Source organism: Mustelus asterias, chromosome 5 (assembly GCF_964213995.1).
Source record: "Mustelus asterias chromosome 5, sMusAst1.hap1.1, whole genome shotgun sequence".
NCBI classification, from domain to species: Eukaryota; Metazoa; Chordata; class Chondrichthyes; order Carcharhiniformes; family Triakidae; genus Mustelus; species Mustelus asterias.
In genome coordinates this window covers 72,990,308-73,011,577 of record NC_135805.1, presented here as the reverse complement: position 1 = coordinate 73,011,577, position 21,270 = coordinate 72,990,308, and the positions used below count along the sequence as shown (strand labels likewise).

Below are 21,270 nucleotides of genomic sequence, written 5' to 3'. Positions count from 1 at the left end.
CACCCGTTGGGTTTCAGTTTAAGCATGGGGCCCACCTCCTTCAGGGATGATCCTAGCAGCATTACTAATTCACCCCTAAATAGATACATAATTCATAATAATTAGCTACCGGCCACCGCTGAATGGTTAACCAGTGTTGGACGGATCCTGCCTTTAGAAAGTTCACTCTGAGGTGAGAACGTATTGGGAAGTGTACCAACACGTTTTCCTGATTTTGCTCCCGGTCTCACTTCCAAATCTTTCTCCATGAACCGGGAAGACAAAGTCCAGTGTCCTGGACAATATTATACAGTATAAGACCTTTGCTTTTATAAAACCTCAAACTCAACATAGATAATACCTGAATGGATCTGCTAGAGTTGTATGAAAGCAGTTATTGTCATTAAGATATAATACTTGCGGTGCTTCACTCATGATTGAGCAGCTTAGATTATGGTGCTTCATGTACTCGAGTTCATTATGAGTGGGTTTCACTTCATTATCTTAGAACAGTACAAACAAAACAGGAGTGTTGTATTAAAAGACAATGAATGCACTGCTGACGATGCAGCTACTGTCTCTTCACTCATTTTTTTCACATTCTTATAATACTTGCGTTTTTGCATTTATTTTTGTACAGTAGGTAATATATATTTTAGAAAGTGCACCTAATAAATTGTACTGCAGGTTCTATGTTTGGATTGTCCCTTGCATGATATGTTTCTCCTGAGCCTCAGAAGGATTTTTGTGGCATGTACTGAATGTTCTAGTTTCACTAGGTGTAACTTGAACTTGGATTTCTCGACCTCATGTATCATAATCGCTGATTACTGGGCATAACCTGACCTGCGTGCCTTATGCTAACAAGTGCTGATGGTGGCATCTAACACGGCACTCTGAGCTTCTGACTCAGATAGGAAAGGCCATAGGTTATTTTCAGCCTGCTCATAATCTGACTGGATAAATGAAGGCCGTATGTTTTAATCATTATTTGCCTCCTTCAAATATAGAGTAATTCTGTTCCATAAAGTACTTTTATACCATGTTTAAATGGCCATTAAAAAGAAATACATGGAGCATTACCATCAATCTGTGTCAACTTCCAAAATAAAATGTGAAATTTGTTGGAAAAATGCATTTGAATTTCATAAGTTTGTAAAGTGATGTTGCTTGGCATTGTACAATCGATATATTTATCAGAGTGGTAGCTGACATAAACCAGGCAGGTAAGCAGTTAAAATCCACCAGATGAGTTACCTGTCAGTGTATTGCCCAATTCTACCATCAATTGTGGAAAGTGGCTAAGTCACTCATCCAAACTCAGGGCTGTTTCTTTAAAGTATTCAGATTGTGGTTCAATTATGAAATAACAGCTCAATTTGATGTACTCTCCCTTAAAATTCCAACTTAACTATTCTGAAATGTAATGGAATTCATCAGCATCTAAAGCATTTAATTCTGTGTCAATTAATAATTTTAATAAAGAGTTGTCTCAGTATCTGATTAAGAGATGAATATCTATATATGTGGAAGTCTTTCTACTGATGTGCATCTGCGATGCCTCAGAAGCCATATTTTGCTAGCTTTAAATAATGATTCACAAAGGGTTACAGCTGCTTTCTGCTAAACTTCAGCTGTTCATAAATATCTACAATTAACTCGGCGATTAGAACATCTATGTCCAATCCTAAACCATCTGAGCAACAGGAGAGCGTATTGTATAAGAGTTGTGTATAAGAATAACAAAAAAAAAATACAGTGGTACTTGGGGATTTGTCAGTGGCTGCAATGTTGTAAATGCCTTATTAAATGACCTGGGAATTGTGTGTGAATATGTCAAAAGAGGGTGGAAAGTGCTCAACTCATGAAGAGTATTGTAGATTCTATCTGAAACATAAGGAGAACTTTGGGCGCGGGAAAGAATTGCAAAGAAAAGGATGTAACAAATGATTAAAGATGAATAGAGAAAGCAAGTCCTACCTCAGAAGATATGAACAATACACATAATTTTATTGAAGTAGAGGCTGATTGAGGTATTTTTTAGATAACACCTCAGAGAAGGTCATGAGGGCTATACTCTTAAGTATTAACAGTTCATTTCCCTCTTACCACCATTCGAAAAATGGCAGGACTGATGTCAATTGTAATCCATAACACAGTAGCATACTTAATACTTGGAAACTGAAGGTCTGAATTCAGCCAATTATTTTGGAATGCAATGGATCTAATCATAGAATCCCATAGAATCCCTACAGTGCAGAAGGAGGCCATTTGGCCCATCGGATCTGCCCAACCACATCTCACCCAGCCCTATCCCGATAACCCAACTTATTTACCCTGACGCTAAGGAGCAATTTAGCATGGGCAAATCAACCTAACCTGCACATCTTTGGAGTGGATTAGGTTGATTGGCCCTGCTAAATTGCCCCTCAATTGCCCCCTGAAAAAGCGCAAGAACATCTGCATTCATTTAAAGCAATGGTCGCTCTTCTTGCACTTTTTTCAGGCTCCCCTTGGAGGTGGTACAGTGAAGGTTCACTAAATTGGTCCCTGGGATGAGGGGATTGTCCTATGATGAGCAGCTGAGTAAATTGAGCTTATATTCTCTGGAATTTAGAAGAATGAGGCATGATCTCATTGAAACATACAAAATTCTGAAGCAGCTTGACAGGATGGACGCTGAGAGATTGTTTCTGTTGGTTGGGGAATCTAAAACATGGTGGTACCATCTCAGGATAAGGAGTCATGTATTTAGGACTGAGATGAGGAGACATTTCTTTCCTCAAAGGATTGAGAATCTTTGGAGTTCTTTATCCCAGAGGATTTGTGGATGCTCCATCATGAATACGCTTAAGGCTGGAATGACAGACATTTGGGATGGGACTCTCTGATCTCATCTCTTCCCACCCCGCTGCCAGCGAGAATGGAGAATTTGGTGCACAGCAGTGGGCAAAGTCGGAGGTTCTCGGCGCCAGTCTCTCGGGGAATTAAGGGATTTGGGGAACAGGTGAGAAAGATCAGCCATGATTATTTGGATGGTGGAGCAGGCTCAATGGACCATGTGGTCTACTCCTGCTCTTATTTCTGATGTTCTTAAGGCATGAATTCTGAACCTTGAGACTGGTTATAGTACCAAAGTTGTAAGTAACACTTTAACCATTCGGGAATAGAAACAGCAAGCAAGCAGTTGCTGTTTGTATATGAAAGTATGACATTTGTGCCACTTTCAAAAGTCATATTCACCTCAAGAACAGCAGAAATGAAATATCAGAAAGCAAAGTAAAGTTTATTTATTAGTCACAAGTAAGACTTACATTAACACTGCAATTGAGTTACTGTGAAATAGAAAAATCAATGAAGTGAAGGCCAACTCAGGTGGAGAGGACGTTTCATATTTAACATAGTCATCAGTATTGTCAATTTTGAGATTTAAGTTTATTTAGGAGTTTTTGAGTGACCAGCAGACATATACGAGTTCTTGGTATAAATATGGAGTTACAATGTGTATCCCAAGGAACTTTACTTATTTCCAATTTTGTATTATCTCTCAGTTGTTTGAGGCAAGAACTCTATGTTTTAACAGATTTGTTTCAGATTCCAGCATCCTCAGTATTTTGCTTTTTGCTTTTTTTTTACTTCTCTGATTATACTTCTTTTTCTGAGTTTGTTACATATGGTAAAAGATTTATTTTCTGTCTCGCTTGGCTGCTGTTGCTGCATGAAGTATAGCATTGCCAAGGAATGATTTTCCACCATCTCAAGTCTCCAATAACTAGCACCTGAACAGCTGATTATTTGTCTAGTCAAGACCAGACTGATCGACTTAGAATGCAATGTTCGAGGTCAGCATCAAATATCTCATTAATATATAATTTAATCCAATGTGGCCATCAGTCCTCTTCCGCAAAATTTTTTAAAATCCCAAACGATGTCAATAGCTCTTTTTAAAATAAATTTATCAGCACAGACTGTGTAAAAGGTTAAAAGATATTAAGGATTGGAAGCACCCATGGCTGTTCTGGGAATACAGCAGTGTGCATCAGACATTCTTCAGACCAATGGCAAACTGTTTGGGCTGAGAATAAATAGAACATTTTAGGTGCAGCTCTTCTGCTTCCACAGGCCCCAAACCAAGTGGCAATAAATCTTGCTCAGGATTTTCTCCTGTCAACCTTGCCTATCATTGTCCTACCTGGATTACATCTGGGACCATGAAGCCAAAGAAGTGGCATTCCATGCTGATTTCCCTCATACGAAGTGTGCTTAGCTACTTATTATGTTTAGAAGGTGTTTATCGCTCATCATCTGTGACATATTAGGAGTGTGCTGAGGCTGTGGAATGAGGTTTCTGATACCAGCAGCTATTAAAAGAAGAAAAGCTGGCTAGGCATTGAACAGCAATGTTCACTCATTCGAAGTTGTCTATTCAGCTCTGCCACTTTTTCCTCTTGGGGAGTGGAGAGTAGAAAAACAACATATTTTGTAGCAATTGCAGTAAGACAACAGTAAGAAATATTGCCACATGCGGCAAGGCATTTCAGTGTGTTACACTGGAATGCTGCAATGTCTGCCTGAGGAAGCAGTCGCCTTGCCAAATTTCTTTATGGCTCTTCATTGTAAGCTAAGAACTTCATCCCAGAAACAGAATGCAGTGAATAGTGCCAAATGGTTCTCCTTTTAAATGTACAGGCATGCTCATGTACTTACATTACAAAAAGTATGTTCCCATATCAAAGTGCTATGTCAACCGTCAAATGTGGCAAGTAACAAATCCCAATAACTACGTCAGCACAAGGATGTTAATGCTGTGTGTTCACAGATTCAGTTAAAGTAGCTAATGTCCTTGACAATTGGGTAACATTCATGTTTCACAATCCTCCTTTCAATGGCTACTTCTTTTACTTCTGCACAAAACAGGAATCAGTGCTCGCTGATAAGAGAATGTGCTTACTGAAGCTGTAACACTTGACTTCTTAAATGAGAGCCAAGGAGATTATAAGCATGGAGACAATGGAAAAGATTGGGGAGAACAAAGTCAGAGACTTCTCCCAAGCTCAGGACTAGTATCCTTTGTTTCCATTCCTTATCTCTTTATTTACACTTTAATTCATTTCTGTACACACAGACAGTAGTTCAGTGGAACGTGCTGAAATTTTGCTATTTGAAGCAATGTTTCAAGACTCTTTCACCATGGAGGAAAAAAAAAGCTTACTTGACCTCATCCTCACCAGCCTCCCTGTCATAGATGCAGCTGTCCAAGACAGTGTTAGAAGGAGTGACCACATAACAGTCCTTGTAGAGATGACGGCTTGTCTTCACAATAAAGAAACCTTCCATTGTGTTGTGTGGCACAACCACCGTCCTAAACGAGATAGACTCAGGACAGATCTAGCAGTGTAAAACTTGGCATCAATGAGGTGCTGTGTGCCATCAGCAGCAGAAAAATTGTATTCAACCATATTCCGTAATCTCATGGCCTGGAATATCCCTCACTCTGCCATTACCATCAAGCCAAAGGATCGACCCAGGTACAATGGGGATTAGGAGAACATGCCAGGAGCAGCAAAAGGCATTCCTAAAAATGAGATGCCAACTAGGTGAAGATGCAACACAGGACCACATGTGTTGTGTATTTGGAGACATGACACTTCAGGAGCACTTTGGTAAACACGAAGGGGACTTTATTCGCGGTGTGTGTTCACCCTTATGTCTGCTGCTTCTCTCTGTCTCTCGCCCTACATCTCATTACATCAACCATATGTGCTAATTGGGTCACACCTCATGAGAATACTTCCTTACATACATTACTACAGAAGGGCTCTACAGTGAGCCAAAGGAGAAATAAATAACATTTCCTCCCCCCTTAATTTGAACACCCCCCAAAACAAGTTCAACATGTAGTCATTACTACAAATTCTGATGGCCCAAAAGCCATTACTCTTGGAATGGTTGACGGCGAATATCTGGTGTTCCTCTATTTACACTGATGAGAGCAATGGCTAGTTTAACCGGTGTAGATGCAGGAGCTAATGGTTGACTCTGTGCCTGAACAGAGGGTGAGATGTTGACTTTTTCCACTGTGTCTGGCGGTGTAGGGGGTCATAGGAAAGTCTGACTTGATAAATCTGAACCTGAAGTCTCAACAGGCTGCAATCTTGGCGTATCTGTTTTTCCAGCCAGTAATTGGTCTGCATGTCTCCTCCAGATAATGTTATCTGAGGTCTGGACAGTGTAAGAGACAGGTCCATTCTGCACAAGGACTGTGGCAGGAATCCATTTCTCCCCTGAGGAATATTTTCTGGTTAAAAGTCCTTGTCCTTGGTGGAAAATTGTGCTTTGCCTTGCTTTCACCTTGTTCCACTTATGCTTGTTGTTATCACACAATCTCCTTGGTTTTTGGAAGTTTCAGAAGATCGAATGCAGAATGCAGCTGCATTTTCATCATGTGTAATGTAGGCAAGGCCTTGTTTGTGTAACATGCGGTATTCTGACAGACCAGTAAGAATTTGTTGAGGTGTTGAATAAGTGAACTTTGTTATTTGGTTGCTTTCAAAGTATGTTTCATGGTTTGGATGAAGTGTTCTGCTAATCCATTAGTGGCAGGGTGATATGGCGCAGATATAATGGGGGTGATTTTCCGACCTCGCCGTGCCTGGCGCAGATCACACCAATCCCAGAAAATAGTGTAGCAGCCTAAAAATCGGTTTCGTGCCCGATGTCGAACAGTTTGAAATTGTCCTGGTCCCTTTCCAATGGTGCAAACTGGATTGTGTCCTTTAAGTAGCATTTAAATATACATAGACCATTCAACACCAGATTCTCCCAGCTGCCGGGACCTTCTGACCTTTGGGCATGGTACAAGACTGGCGAGAATCACTATTGGCCTCCACTAGTGGTGACCAGGTGTGATGGGCACGCCGAGGGGTTCAGGGGCCATTGGAGCCCGTGGATCGTCTGGACAATGGACAGTGTCTATCTGGCAGTGCCCATCTGGCGGTGCTCACCTGGCACCCTGCCAGTTGTTAGGGACCAGATCAGAAACCCCAAAGTACGTTATGAAGCCCAAGTAGACCCCAACAGTTTTAAAAAAAAATTTTGGCATTAATGTGGGGTTAAGGTGTTTCACTTCAAGTATGATTCTATTGACATATTCGGAAACTTTAATCAAAACAAACTTTATTTAACAATACAGTTTAGCTAGAACAAATGAATTAGTGTAACTTTTATCAATTGAAATACTCAAACATGACAAGATATAATTCTTGACTGTTAATCTATCTCTATTAGTTCCAATTTAAGCAATATTCATTTTATAGACTTAAACCCCTTGTCAAAACCGGTTAGCAAACAACACAGACTTACATGCTTTTACCTGTTAACAGTTCTAGAGCCTTTGAGCACCTCTGGAGAGAGAGAGAGGGAGACAGAGACATCTGTCTCCTGACACTCAAAAAACAGCCTCCAGGGACAGAGGGACAGAGACACCTCTTGTTTCTTTCAGAGCCAAGCAGAAACTGCTTTCTTGTCCCTGTAAGCTTAGTTTCTCCCCTTCACATGACTCTGTCTTTCATCAATCAACCTAATCAAAACCCTACTCTGAAACCCTCTGGAGGAAAAACCAAAAATAAACAAAAATGCATAAACTCAGATTAAAACAAACACCCCATTACCTAAAACCAATTATTCTCCTGCCTGATGCAGACAAATCGACACCATGTAAACAGAGCTGACTTTTAAACATTCCTTCACAAGAAACCATGATATGAATACATTTCCTAAAGGCACAGTATCATCACACAGTGCCCACCTGGCACCCTGGCAGTCCCAGGGAACCATGCAGAGAGGTCAAGCAGGGGGTTCATGCAAGGGTGAAGCAAGAAGGGATCATGATGGAAGACGCATGCCAGGAGTCATGAAGGGAGACCTATTTGGAGGGCCCCAATGTCCTAATGCTGGTGATCTGTTTCCGGGAGAGGGTGGGGAAACATGCCGCCGATGCGAAGGGGTGGGGGGGTGGTCCTGATGTCTGTGGGGGAAGGAACGGGTCTCTCAGTGTATTGTGAGTTCGGGTCGCCCTTCCAAAACGGTGATCGAGCGCTTTGCAGCTGGGATCACCAGTGTGTTTAAGCCCCGCCAGTCCCACAGATCCAGCACACAACTCACCGCTCTCCCAAAACATGACTGAGTGTGGGACGATTGCAGTTCGGACCGAGCTTGACAGACCGGCATGTATCATTGTGGTATTTAGGTGAAAAATGTGCTTGCAAAGTTTCCACAATCTGCTAGTATGTTTTGGGGCCTGGCTTATCAGGTTGCAGAAGATTGCGGAGGAGATTAAAAGCTTCCCCCTCCCAATCATACTCAAGAAAGTGGGCAGCATAATAACTTCATCTATTTTGTTAGCCAGCGCAATATAGTCAAAATGCTCAGTATAAGAGCTCCATCACTCCACATTTTCACCAAAAGTTCCAAAGGTACTGAACACTCCTGCCATTTTTACTCATGCCGGGTTTCCTGTATGTGTACTTTGCAACCATGTTTCCAGCAGCTGCCTTGGTTTTCTTATTCACATACAGAACAAATTTGAGGTTCACTCTGTTATTTGCTACAGCCAGCTCTAAAATCTGTTTTTAGAGTATCTTCTACCCAAGTCCATACGAGCCCATTAGTTCTCCGCATAGACAGAAATGTGGCATGGACATGTGAAAAGTTTCCTTTCCCTTCTGAATTTTTCCGTGTATGGGGTCAAACCGCACGAGAATACTTTCTTGCACACATCACTACAGCAGGGATCCCCACTGAGCCAAAAGACATCACAATATGCATCATAAACATTGGAAGAAGTAAGCTATATACAAAACCATAACCAGTTGTGAATGCTTATGGCAGTCAAACAACTATCCGTAAGAGGCTCCAGAAGCATCACCGTTCTCAATGATGGAGGAGCCTGGCATGTTAGGGCAAAAGACACGGCTAAAACATTTGCAACCATCTTCAGCTAGAAGTGCTAAGTGAATAAACCAACTCCATAACCTCCTGAGGTCCCTAAAATCATAGATACCAGAATACAGACAATTCAATTCACTTTATGTGGTATCAGGAAACAGTTGAAGGCACTAGATACATAAAAGAATCTAGGCCTTGACAATATCCCAGCTATAATACCGAAGACTTCATATCTAACCACTCCTTAACCAAGCAACTGCAACACTAGCAACTAGCCAACAATGCCCTGGTATGTCCTGTCCACAAATAACAGGACAAATAAAATCCAACCAATTATAAACTCTCAATCATCAGCCAAATGCTGGAAGGGGTCATTGACAGTGCAGTCAAGCAACGCTTACTCAGCACAGCTGTTCATTGATGCTCAGTTTGGGTTCCACCAGTGGCACTTAGCTCTGAATCTCCTTGGTCTAAACATGTGACAAAAGAACTGAATTTCAGAGGTCAGGAGAGTGACTGCTTTTGATATTGAGAGAGCATTTAATTTGAATACGAATACGATATCAGGGAGCCCTAGCAAATTTAAAGTCAGTGCATCTCAGGCAGAAAGCTCTCCACTGATTGGAGCCAAACATAGCACAAAGGAATATGGTTGTAGTTGTTGGAGATCAATCACCTCAGTTCCAGGACATCACTGCAGGAGTTACTCAGGATAGTGCTCTAGGTCCAACCATCTTCAGTTGCTTCAAAAATGACCTACCCTCCAACATTTGGTCAAAAGTAGGGATGTTTGCTGATGATTCCATAACATTCAATAGAATCCACAGCTGTTCAGATACTGAAGTAGTCCATTCTTACATGCAGCAAGACCTGGACAACTTTTAGCTTTGGGCAGATAAGTGGCAAGTAACATTTGTAACGCACAAATGCCAGACAAAGGCTATCTCTAATAAGAGAGAATCTAGCCATCTTCCTTTAACATTCAAGGGCATTAGCAATGCTGAAACCCTCAGAATCAACATCTTGGGGATTACCATTGATCAAAAGATTAACTGGACAGCCATATAAATACTGTAACTAAAAGAACAGATAAGAGACTGACACATCTGTGGCATGTAATTCACTTCCTGACTCCTCAAGTCTGTCCACAAAGCACAAATCATGGGTTTGAATTTTTTCTACTTGTTATGGATCCTGTTAAGGACCGTTAACATTTAAGGAAGACATTGAAACACTCAATTATTAACTGACAGGCAATTACATATTTTTAAAAAATGTATATATAATGATAAATTGAACAAAGTAAGAACTTTACTATTGCGTAGAAAGAAATCATTTCTACTTGGTGTTGTGAAATCTTGAAGATTCATTTGCTCTTTCTCGGACCAACCCAAAGGTATGCCGTAGTCCTTTAAATTTACTTTAGTTCTCCTTAGTATTCCAGATATTTCTCAAGTTACAAATTTTATGGGTATCCTTCCATTAGCTTTTGGCTAAGTGAACCTCTAATGTTCTTTAAAGACCTCACAAGTGTGGAGTCTTTGGGCAGGATTTTACAACTTTTCTCTTGGTGGGTTGTTCCGGCCCTACCTGAGACAACTCCTCCCCCCATGGTGGGTTTCCTGGCAGTGGGATGAGCAAGCTATGCAAAGCGACAGACACCGATAGGACCAGAAAATCCTACCAGAGGCCAATGGCAAGCTGCCTCCAACACCAGAAAGCACACTGCAGGTGGGCCAGAAAATCCTGGCCTTCATCTCTTTATCCTGGCTTTTGACAAACATAGACTGTTTCTTCCCCCCCATCCCCCCTCCACCCTCAGCCCCTACATTCTGTTCCTGTGGCTTCAGCTATTTCCAAGCTAACTACACAGGCTGACTGCTTTTTGCCACAAGTCTCTATGAGGACCACTGTAGATTTCTTCCACCAGCAACAAGCTAGAGCAAACTTTCCAGCTTCTTTTCCCTTAGAAATCCAAACTGAAGTGCCTGCTTCTGTCAGCAAACACACACAAATAAATTGAACAAAACATCCTTACAATCAAGGGTCTACCCTGAATCATTATCTTCATGGTAACATGACATCTGTTGGGATGATTCAAACAGAAAAAAGTGAATTATTCTACCCACAACACAACTCTTTGATTCTGTAATTTATATGAAAAATTAATATTGCTAATGGATTTTTAGGACTCTTTCTGCAGAATTCCTGGCCCTGTTAAAGATCTCTCTTAATTGCAAGTTGGTTTTACCTTCTATTGAGCTGGAGATCACATACATAATTTAATTTTTTTATTGAAATAAGTGTAAACGTCTCACTCTGTTACAAACCCAGAGATAGGTCATTCATTATTTAAGTTCTACCTATGAGATAAACATAGGTTAGCTTTTAATTGTAATTAGCTCCCACCCAATTTGAGTTTAACTTGCTTCAGGCATGCCTATCAGTTTTCCATCAGATACCCTCATTTACCCACATTTTACTTCCTAAAGCTAGAAGTTATATTCTAAAATATATAAATGACGCAATAGCCCGGATGGGTACAGCCCTGACAACACTGAAGAAACCTGTGACCATCCATGACAAAGCAACCCATTTGATTGGTATCACACCCATCATCTTAAACATTCACTCCCTTTATCACCAGTATTTAAATCTGAGGCTTCATGCACATTAATCCTACTTTACCCTTATGTGTGATGCATCTCCTTATGGTGCAGAAGCGGTGGTCTCCCACCTCATGCCATCGGGTGAAGAAAGACCAAGTGCTTTTGCTTCTCGAACATTAAGCAAAGCTGAGCACAACTATGCCCACATTGAACGGGAAGCATTGGAGATCATCTTCTGCATCAAGAAATTCCATCAGATCCTGTATAGGGAAGAGTTTACATTGCGAACGGACCATCGCCCACTGTGGAGTTGTACACATAAGGGACATAGCAAGAAGTTTCTTATGGTGGCCTGGACTTGATGCTGAGATCAAAGAAAAAGCTAGAACATGTTCTTTCTGTGGAAAGTTAAGAAATCTGGCACCCTTAGCACTGCTGCATCCATGGCAGTGGCCTGAAGATGTTGACAATGTGTGCATGTGGATTTTGCAGGACCTTTTGAAAGAGACATGTCTTTAGCAACTGTGGACACTCACACCAAATGGCCTGAGGTCACTATGATGACAGTTCCCTCAGCTGAGAAGATGAGATGCTGGGAGAAGTATTTAGTCACTTTGGATTTCCAGAACAGCTAGTAAGCGACAACAGACCTCAATTTGTCTTGCAAGAATTTGAGAACTTCCTACAAGAAAATGGCACTCAACTTTTACTTCCACACCACATCATCCTGCTATGAATGGATTAATAGAATGCTTCATCCAAACCATGAAGCATACTTTTAAAGCAACCAAGGAACAACAGCTCGACAAATTTTTATTGGTTTATTGGAACATCACACATGCCATGACCAAGACCTCTCCTGCATGATGAAAAGGCAGCAGTGTTTTGTATTCGATCTTCTGAAACCCCCAAAAAGTAAGGAGACTGTGTGACAACAACAAGCACAAGTGGAATGGCGTGAAAGCAAGGCAAAGCACAGAGTTTTCAACCAAGCACAATGAATTTTGGAAAATATTCCTCAGGGGAGAAATGGATTCCTGTCACAGTCCTTGCGCAGACTGGATCTGTCTCTTACATTGTCTGGACCTCAGATGACATTGTGTGGAGGAGAGATGCAGACCAATTACTAGCTGGAAAAACAGATCTGCTAAGATTGGAGCCAGTTGAGAATTAAGATTCAGCCTTACCATGTCAGGACTTTCCTGCAACCCCTACACCACGAAACACCACTGAGGAAGTCAACACCTCACCCTCTGTTCAAGCGCAGAGACAACTGCCAGTTCCCATGTCAACACTGACTAAATCAACCACCGCTGACATCAGTGTGAAGATGAAAATGCGAGAGGTTACCATCAGTGTGCTAATGTAAATGGTAGAAGTTCAATATGAAGATGAAAACACCGGAGGTTCACCTTTTACCTATCCAAGAGCGATGACCTGCAGACTGCCTGAATTTATAGTAGTGACTAACCCATTGAACTTGTTTTGGGGACATTCAAATTAAGGGGGGAGGAAATGTTATATATTTGTTGCTTTTGACTCATTGTAGAGCCCCGCTGTAGTAATGTATGCAAGGAAATTATGAAATGCAATATAGAACAGAAAATAGAGAAGCAGCAAGTATGAGAACATATCACAAAATTACATTTGTTTATCATGTGTTCCTAAGTATCAGTTTCCAAATACATAACATGATTGGCCTGCTTTCTCTGATCTACATTTTTCACCAAACAGAGAAAAAGCCAAAGAAAGTTGGTATAGGCAGCATAATGTATCTCCCTACAAACAGACTGAGATGTAGGATTCAATAGACATTGAGAAAGGTTGCATTAAAAATCAGGTCTGTTTATGCTTAAGGGCCAAAACAGACAATGAGAAAAGCAATTGCCTTACTCTGCAGGTTTATTGGTGAAAATAGACATCAGATAACGGCTAGAAATAGTGAGACTACTTTAAAGCAAGAAAATAAAATAATAATGGGGCATCCATTGTATTTGGAACAAGCAGAACATCAACAGATCTGCTTAGGCTTTCCTGGTGCATTATTCCCCGAATTTGCATGCAAATCATGACTTCAATGAGCCTTGCTGACAGTGCTTCACATTTGGATTATTTCCTACTGCGCACATCAGGCAATGAATATGCCCCAGTGTCTGATCGTACAAGAAGTTTGTGCCTGGTGCACTGCAGTGCTACAAGTACTGAAGAAAGCATTGTCAGCCTGTCTGGATACTCAGCAGCACTCATATTGCCTTCCATTTACGCAGACTACTATTTTATCGTATAGCAGCAGGAGAGCTCTCCAAAACCTAGGCTGAGCAGAGCAATACACCGTATGGCTTTCTACCTCATTTTGTTCACTTCCAAGGCTGCAAGTCTTAAAGAAAAAGAGAAAGTGCTGGAAATACACAGCAAATCTGTCAAAAGCCAAAACAAAGATAGATAAGCATTCCAAGTACAGTTGCTTCATTAGCATTGCTCCGATGCAGGGTCAACACCCAAATGATCTATCTTTTCATTTTTTCATAGAAGTGCAGAAGGAGGCCTTTTGGCCCATTGAGTCTGCACCGACCATTATCCCACCACGACCCTATCCCCATAACCCCATATTCACCCTAGCTAGTCCCCCTGACATTAAGGGGCAATTTAGCATGGCCAATCCACCTAACCCGCACATCTTTGGACTGTGGGAGGAAACCAGAGCACCCGGATGAAACCCATGCAGATATGGGGAGAATGTGCAGACTCCACGCAGACAGTGACCCAAGCAAGGAATCAAACCCGGGTCCCTGGAGCTGGGAGGCAGCAGTGCTAACCACTGTGCCACCGTGCCGCCCTATGGACCTATTAAATAGTTATGCACTTTCTGTCATTGAATAATTATATTTCATTTTTAAAAATAACCAGAGTCTTGTTCTTCAAACTTTCAATTCTCTTGTCCAGTAAACAGAAACAATAATTTCAATATAGACAGTCATTTGGTAGAACAAAACTTGAGTTGAGGTTTTTCATCTTACATACATTAGAACAGTTCACAAGAATCCCATTGGAAAAGGGAACAACAATTTATACTGCATGAGAAGAGAATGCTGATTGGTTGACAAATGGACTCTGATTGGTTGAGGCGTTGCCATGGAGAATGCACCAGGGAAGTTAACTTCCAAGCTTTTGATCAATTTCAAACCAAGCATGTTTACTCTGATTGATCAAGTCATCACCATGGTGATGGAACCAGGAAATCCAATATACATGTTTATTTGAAAAGGGTGCAATGTATGAACATGTCCAATCTCTCTGCAAAGGTCAGAGACCTGTCTGACCATGTAGCTTCTTATTTGAGGAAGGATTAAATGCATTGGAAGCAATTCAGGGAAGGTTTGCCAGACCAATGCCTGTACTGAGGGAAGGTTGGATGAGCTCGGCTTTTTTCAAGGAATTGGGTTCTACAGGACAATGTTCCGAGCTGACAGGGAGGGGTTGGTAGGTTAAAGGAACCGTGGTGCACGAAAGCTGTGCGGGACCTAGTCGAGAAGAAAAGGAAAGCGTACAAAAGGTTCAGAGAGCTTGGCGAAGATAAGGATCTAGATGAGTATACGGCTTGTAGGAAAGGACTAAAGAAGGAAATTAGGAGAGCCCGATGGGGTCACGAGAAGGCCTTGGCAAGTAGAATTAAGGAAAACCCTAAGGCGTTCTATAAATATGTGAAGAGTAAAAGGATGAGACATGAAGGAATAGGGCCTATAAAAGGTGAAGGCGGGAAAATCAGTACGGAACCAGTAGAAATGGCAGAGGTGCTCAATGAGTATTTTGCCTCAGTTTTCACAGAGGAGAAGGACATGGGTGGATGCACTATGGGCTTGCGGTGGACTGAAAAGATTGAGTATGTGGACTTTAACAAAGAGATTGTGCTGGAATCTTTGAATGGCATCAAGATAGATAAGTCGCTGGGTCCGGATGAGATGTACCCCAGGTTACTGTGGGAGATGAGGGAAGAGATTGCAGAGCCTCTGGCGATGATCTTTGCGTCGTTGATGGAGACGGGAGAGGTGCCGGAGGATTGGAGGATTGCGGATGTGGTTCCTATTTTCAAGAAGGGGAATAGGGATAGCCCAGGAAATTACCGACCGGTGAGTCTAACCTCAGTGGTTGGTAAGCTGATGGAAAAGATCCTGAGGGACAAGATTTATGAGCATTTAGAGAGGTTTAGTATGCTCAAGAATACTCAGCATGGCTTTGTCAAAGGCAGATCGTGCCTTACGAGACTGGTGGAGTTCTTCGAAAATGTGACTAAACACATTGATGAAGGGAAAGCGGTAGATGTGGTTTATATGGATTTTAGCAAGGCGTTCGATAAGGTCCCCCATACAAGACTTCTAGAAAAAGTGAGAGGGCATGGGATCCAAGGGGCTGCTGCCCTGTGGATCCAGAACTGGCTTGCCCAAAGGAGGCAGAGAGTGTGTATAGATGGGTCTTTTTCTAAATGGAGGTCGGTCACGAATGGTGTGCCCCAGGGATCTGTTATGGGACCCTTGCTGTTTGTCATTTTCATAAATGACCTGGATGAGGAAGTGGAGGGATGGGTTGGTAAGTTTGCCGACGACACGAAGGTTGGTGGGATTGTGGATAGTCTGGAAGGATGTCAGAAGTTACAGAGAGACATAGATAGGATGCAAGACTGGGCGGAGAAGTGGCAGATGGACTTCAACCCAGATAAATGCGTAGTGGTCCATTTTGGCAGGTCAAATGGGATGAAGGAGTACAATATAAAGGGAAAGACTCTTAGTACTGGAGAGGATCCGAAGGACCTTGGGGTCCGGGTCCATAGGACTCTAAAATCGGCCCCGCAGGTGGAGGAGGTGGTTAAGAAGGCGTATGGTGTGCTGGCCTTTATCAATCGAGGGATTGAGTTTAGGAGTCCGGGGATAATGATGCAGCTATATAAGACCCTCGTCAGACCCCACTTGGAGTACTGTGCTCAGTTCTGGTCACCTCATTACAGGAAGGATGTGGAAAAGATTGAAAGGGTGCAGAGGCGATTTACAAGGATGTTGCCTGGATTGAGTGGCATGCCTTATGAGGATAGGCTGAGGGAGCTCGGTCTTTTCTCCTTGGAGAGACGTAGGATGAGAGGAGACCTAATATAGGTATATAAGATGTTGAGAGGCATAGATCGGGTGGACTCTCAGAGGCTTTTTCCCAGGGTGGAAATGGCTGCTACGAGAGGACACAGGTTTAAGGTGCTGGGGCGTAGGTACAGGGGAAATGTTAGGGGGAAGTTTTTCACACAGAGTGTGGTGGGCGAATGGAATCGGCTGCCGTCAGTGGTGGTGGAGGCAAACTCAATAGGGTCTTTTAAGAGGCTCCTGGATGAGTACATGGGACTTAATAGGATGGAGGGTTATAGGTAGGCCTAACAGGTAGGGATATGTTTGGCACAACTTGTGGGGCCGAAGGGTCTGTTTTGTTCTGTAGTTTTCTATGTTTCTATGTTTCTATGTTTATCTGCTGAACTTCGGAAGATTAAAGGGTGACTCTATTGAAACATTTAAGATCCTGAGGCGTTTTGACAGGGTGAATGGGGAAAGGATGATTCACCTTTTGTGAGAATCTAGAACTAGGGGTCGCTGTTTAAAACTAAGTGGTTACCCATTTAAAACAGAGATGAGGTGATTTTTTTTTCTCTCAGAGGGTTATGAATCTTTGAAACTCTCTTCCTGTGAAGATTGTAGAAGTGGGGTCTTTGAATATTTGTAAACAAATGGGGTGATAGGTTATCATGAGTAGACGGGATGCATATACCTTAGCTGTGCCTGAATCATCTCTTCTTTGAAGGTTGATCATTGTTCAGCTGTGGGTTTTCCTGCTAACCTTGGCTCCAATTTATTTGGCCCAGATCCATTCTTACCCAATTGAAATTGGCTTTCCCCCAGTTATTTATTCTTACTCTGGATTGTTCATTGACCATTTCCATTCCAAACCTCATGATTCAATGATCAGTGTCCCCAAATGTCCTCCCACTCACATCTGATCTACATAGCCATTAGCTGCCCACTAAACTGAACACTACTGGCTCAGTATGTACGGTTCAGGAGTTCCTTCACAACAGATATCTTTCTTACCAAATTTAATGTCTTTGTATAGACTGTAATATCAGCTTTAATATCAGAAAATGTTGGTTCTATAACACCTGTTGAAAAGCAATCATTAGCAAGAATAATTGCCATGGCTTGGCCATTGTAGCTATGACATGATATTAATGAGTTAATGACTGAATATAACAGAGGCACTTGATCATTGTACTGCTGTGAATTTATTGTATGGTGGGAACTCTACATGGTCCATTTGATGTTTCTCTATTATTCCTGTCTATTGAATTGGTTGCCCAATTTATAAAGCAGCAACATTTTATCTTTTTGTTGATGTACCTTTCAAAAGCTAAATGGTGTGAAATGGTTTATAGTGAAAAACAGTGAAATGATTTATGTTATGATGGACAAGGGAAATAGCTACAGATATTTGAATATTTCTCAGAGAAAATGTGGATAAAATAGGGTATTTTTCTTAGTTTGGATATAAAATCAGAACTCTTTCATGTTGTTTGATGTTTTATTGCTAATGCTACAAGCTTCTTCAAAGATTGCAGTTCCAAATTCTTCATTTTTTGAAGTTGCTAACCTGGCACCCAGTGACAAACAAAATTAATGGCACTGTGTCAATTTCTTGTGGGCTCAAGCTTCTTTTTTTAATCAGTATTTTTCATGCATTATCCCACACTTTTCAGATGTTCACCAGATTATTTTAAAATCACAGAATAGCCTACAAAGGATTCCCAAACAGAAACCTCAGAGATAATTGTGGAGGCATTATCAGTAGAAGGAGGCAAAATATTCTGCATTTTGCAGTTTTGTTTTGTGGCATTCTCCTCAATGACATCAAATCCCAATACCTGCTCAGATCTTCCAATGCATCAATTCATCTCTTTAATTATGGAAATTAGAAATCTACCCACATATCCAAGACATTATTAAAATACTTCACAGTAATTTCAAATTGGAAATTGCACATATTAAAAAATGAAAGAGATTGAGAGAACAAACGAAATGCAGAGGTAATAATGTGCTATACTCCTGAAGGATTCCTGCATTGCCTGCTTCTCCCTGCTCTGTCAGTTCCTTCCTACCCCAATTTACAATCCTCTTAATCGTTCTGCAGCTGCACAATGACCACCTCATGGGATGTGTGCTCCAGGAAGTTCTCAGTCTTTCATATGCTCTGCAATGACTCCAGTCACTCCTCAAGTTCAGAAATCCTGAGTTTCAGTCTGATCATTTTGAAACCAACTCCTGCAGTACAAATGAAGCTTTCTGTCATTCCCAAATGGCACAGAATGTTCAGGCAATGGGGTTCAGCTAACATTTCATTTGTTTATTCTATTTATTTGGATGTACATTAAATTTAGTATCCTCCTTTTCATATTTATTATTCATTCATACAAGATTTTTATTCAATGCAGTCCTTTTAATGTTGTAAACTTCCATAAAGTTATCTTTTAATTTTGTCCCCCCCCTCACTCACTGCGGTCATCTCTCTCCTCCTGCCTCCAAACTGTCCCCCTCTCACACTCCAGTCCTGACTCTCTTCACCCTCTCTATCCAGTCTCAACTCTCCCTCCTCTCCTTCCAATTCCAAACTTTCCCTTCCTCCCCTCTCTCTCCAGTCTCCACTCTCTCCCTCTCTCCCTCCAGTCTCCACTCTCTCCCTCTCTCCCTCTAGTCTCCAAACTCTCCCCTCTGTCTGTCTGTCCAGTTTCTGGGCTTTGGGCTCTGCTGATGTTTCAGGGCCTGTCGAAGCTCTAATGCCCACTGATGGCGTCCAACAACAAGCACTCCTTGAGGTACTGGAGGAGAAATTGCTTCATGAGAGGGTTGGGGGGTGGGGGTGAGGGTTGCAGGGAATGGATTAGATGGGATGAGAACTGCTGCAATCTGGGTGGGAGGGGGTGGACATGCCAAGGGGTGAGAGGTGATAATGCTGGGTAAAGTTATGCTTCACGAGTTATAGGTTATAAAGTAAAACATGAAACTACTCAATCAAAACAGGGTCTGATTTATCAAAAAATTAGCTTGTTTTATGATGTTTTAAGCTATCAAAATTTAGAAATATGGAAAATGAACTCCATGATTGTTCTTGGTGTCTGAATGCTTAAGTGATGTTGCTAATCGCAAATGTTTGAGTGTTGTAGTTTGGGGCAATTGATGACAGTCATGTCAGTTATGATACTTGTAATATTAAATGATAGTTAATTGATCGGTTTTGAGTACAACTGATATCAAATGGTGACTAAATGATTGCTTCTGAGTGCAACTGATGTCAAATAATGATTAAATGTTTTGATTTTGATTTTTGATTTTGATTTATTATAGTCAAATGTATTGGTATACAGTGAAAAGTATTGTTTCTTGCATGCTATATAGACAATGCATACTGTTCATGGAGTACATAGCGGCGAAGAAAAGGAGAGGGTGCATAATATAGTGTTACAGTCATAGAAAGATCAGCTTAATATAAGGTAGGTCCATTCAAAAGTCTGAAGCAGGGAAGAAGCTGTTCTTGAGTCGGTTGGTACATGGTCCCAGACTTTTGTATCCTTTTCCCGATGGAAGAAGGTGGAAGAGAGTATATCCGGGATGCGTGGGGTCCTTGATTATTCTGGCTGCTTTTCCAAGGCAGCAGGAAGTGTAGATGGAGTCAATGGATGGAAGGCTGATTTTCATGATGGACTGGGCTATGTTCACAACTCTTTGTAGTTTCTTGCGCTCTCGGTCCGAGCAGGAGCCATTCTAAGCTGTGATACATCAGGAACAGATGCTTTCTATGGTGCATCTGTAAAAATTGGTGAGAGTTGATTGCTTCTGAATGTAATTGAAGTCAAAGGATAGCTAAATGGTTGCTTTTGAGTGCAATTGGTGTTAAATGATAGCGGAATGATTGATAGTAATCAATATCAAACGCGTGTAAATAAATGCTGTTGAACGCAAATTATGTCAAATATTTTAGGTAAGGAATATGACACTTCACATATCATGGACTCCTCCGTGGGCGGCACAGTGGCACAGTGGTTAGCACAGCTGCCTTACAGCTCCAAGGACCCGGGTTCGATTCCTGGCTTGGGTCACTGTCTGTGTGGAGTTTGCACATTCTCCCTGTGTCTGCGTGGGTTTCCTCCGGGTGCTTCGGTTTCCTCCCACAGTCCAAAGATGTGTAGGTTACGTTGATTGGCCATGCTAAATTGCCGCTTAGTTTCCTGGGATGCGTAGATTAGAGGCATTAGTAGGGTAAGTATGTGGGGTTGTGGGAATAGGGCCTGGGTGGGATTATGGTCGGTGCAGACCCGATGGGCCGAATAGTCTCCTTCTGTAGTGTAGGGATTCTATGACTACCACTCCCCTCCCCGCCTCTCTGCCCAGCCTTCTCTAGATTATACAGACTTGTGACTAATTCTCAAATTATTGCACTAACTGCTGCTGTTCAGCCACAAAAATGATATTCAGGCAGATCTTCTGGAAACTAATTCCCTGGGAATTAAGAACTAAAGAACATCTTTAACTGAACTTCAGGCCTGCAGTTTACACTCTCTTCCCTCTTCTGTAAGTGGCCTGATGTCTATGGAGTAGGGGGGGGCATGCGGGAGGAGGTCCGTATCCATGGGGAGGGTGGGAGGACTATGTCCATGGAG

At 41.8% G+C, this 21,270-nt stretch overlaps 1 protein-coding gene across 50 annotated transcripts in view; it reads left to right on the top strand.

The window, feature by feature from the left end:
* trdn (triadin) overlaps positions 1-21,270 on the top strand; it is a 452,817-nt gene that overhangs the window by 9,850 nt on the left and 421,697 nt on the right. The window lies entirely within an intron of this gene.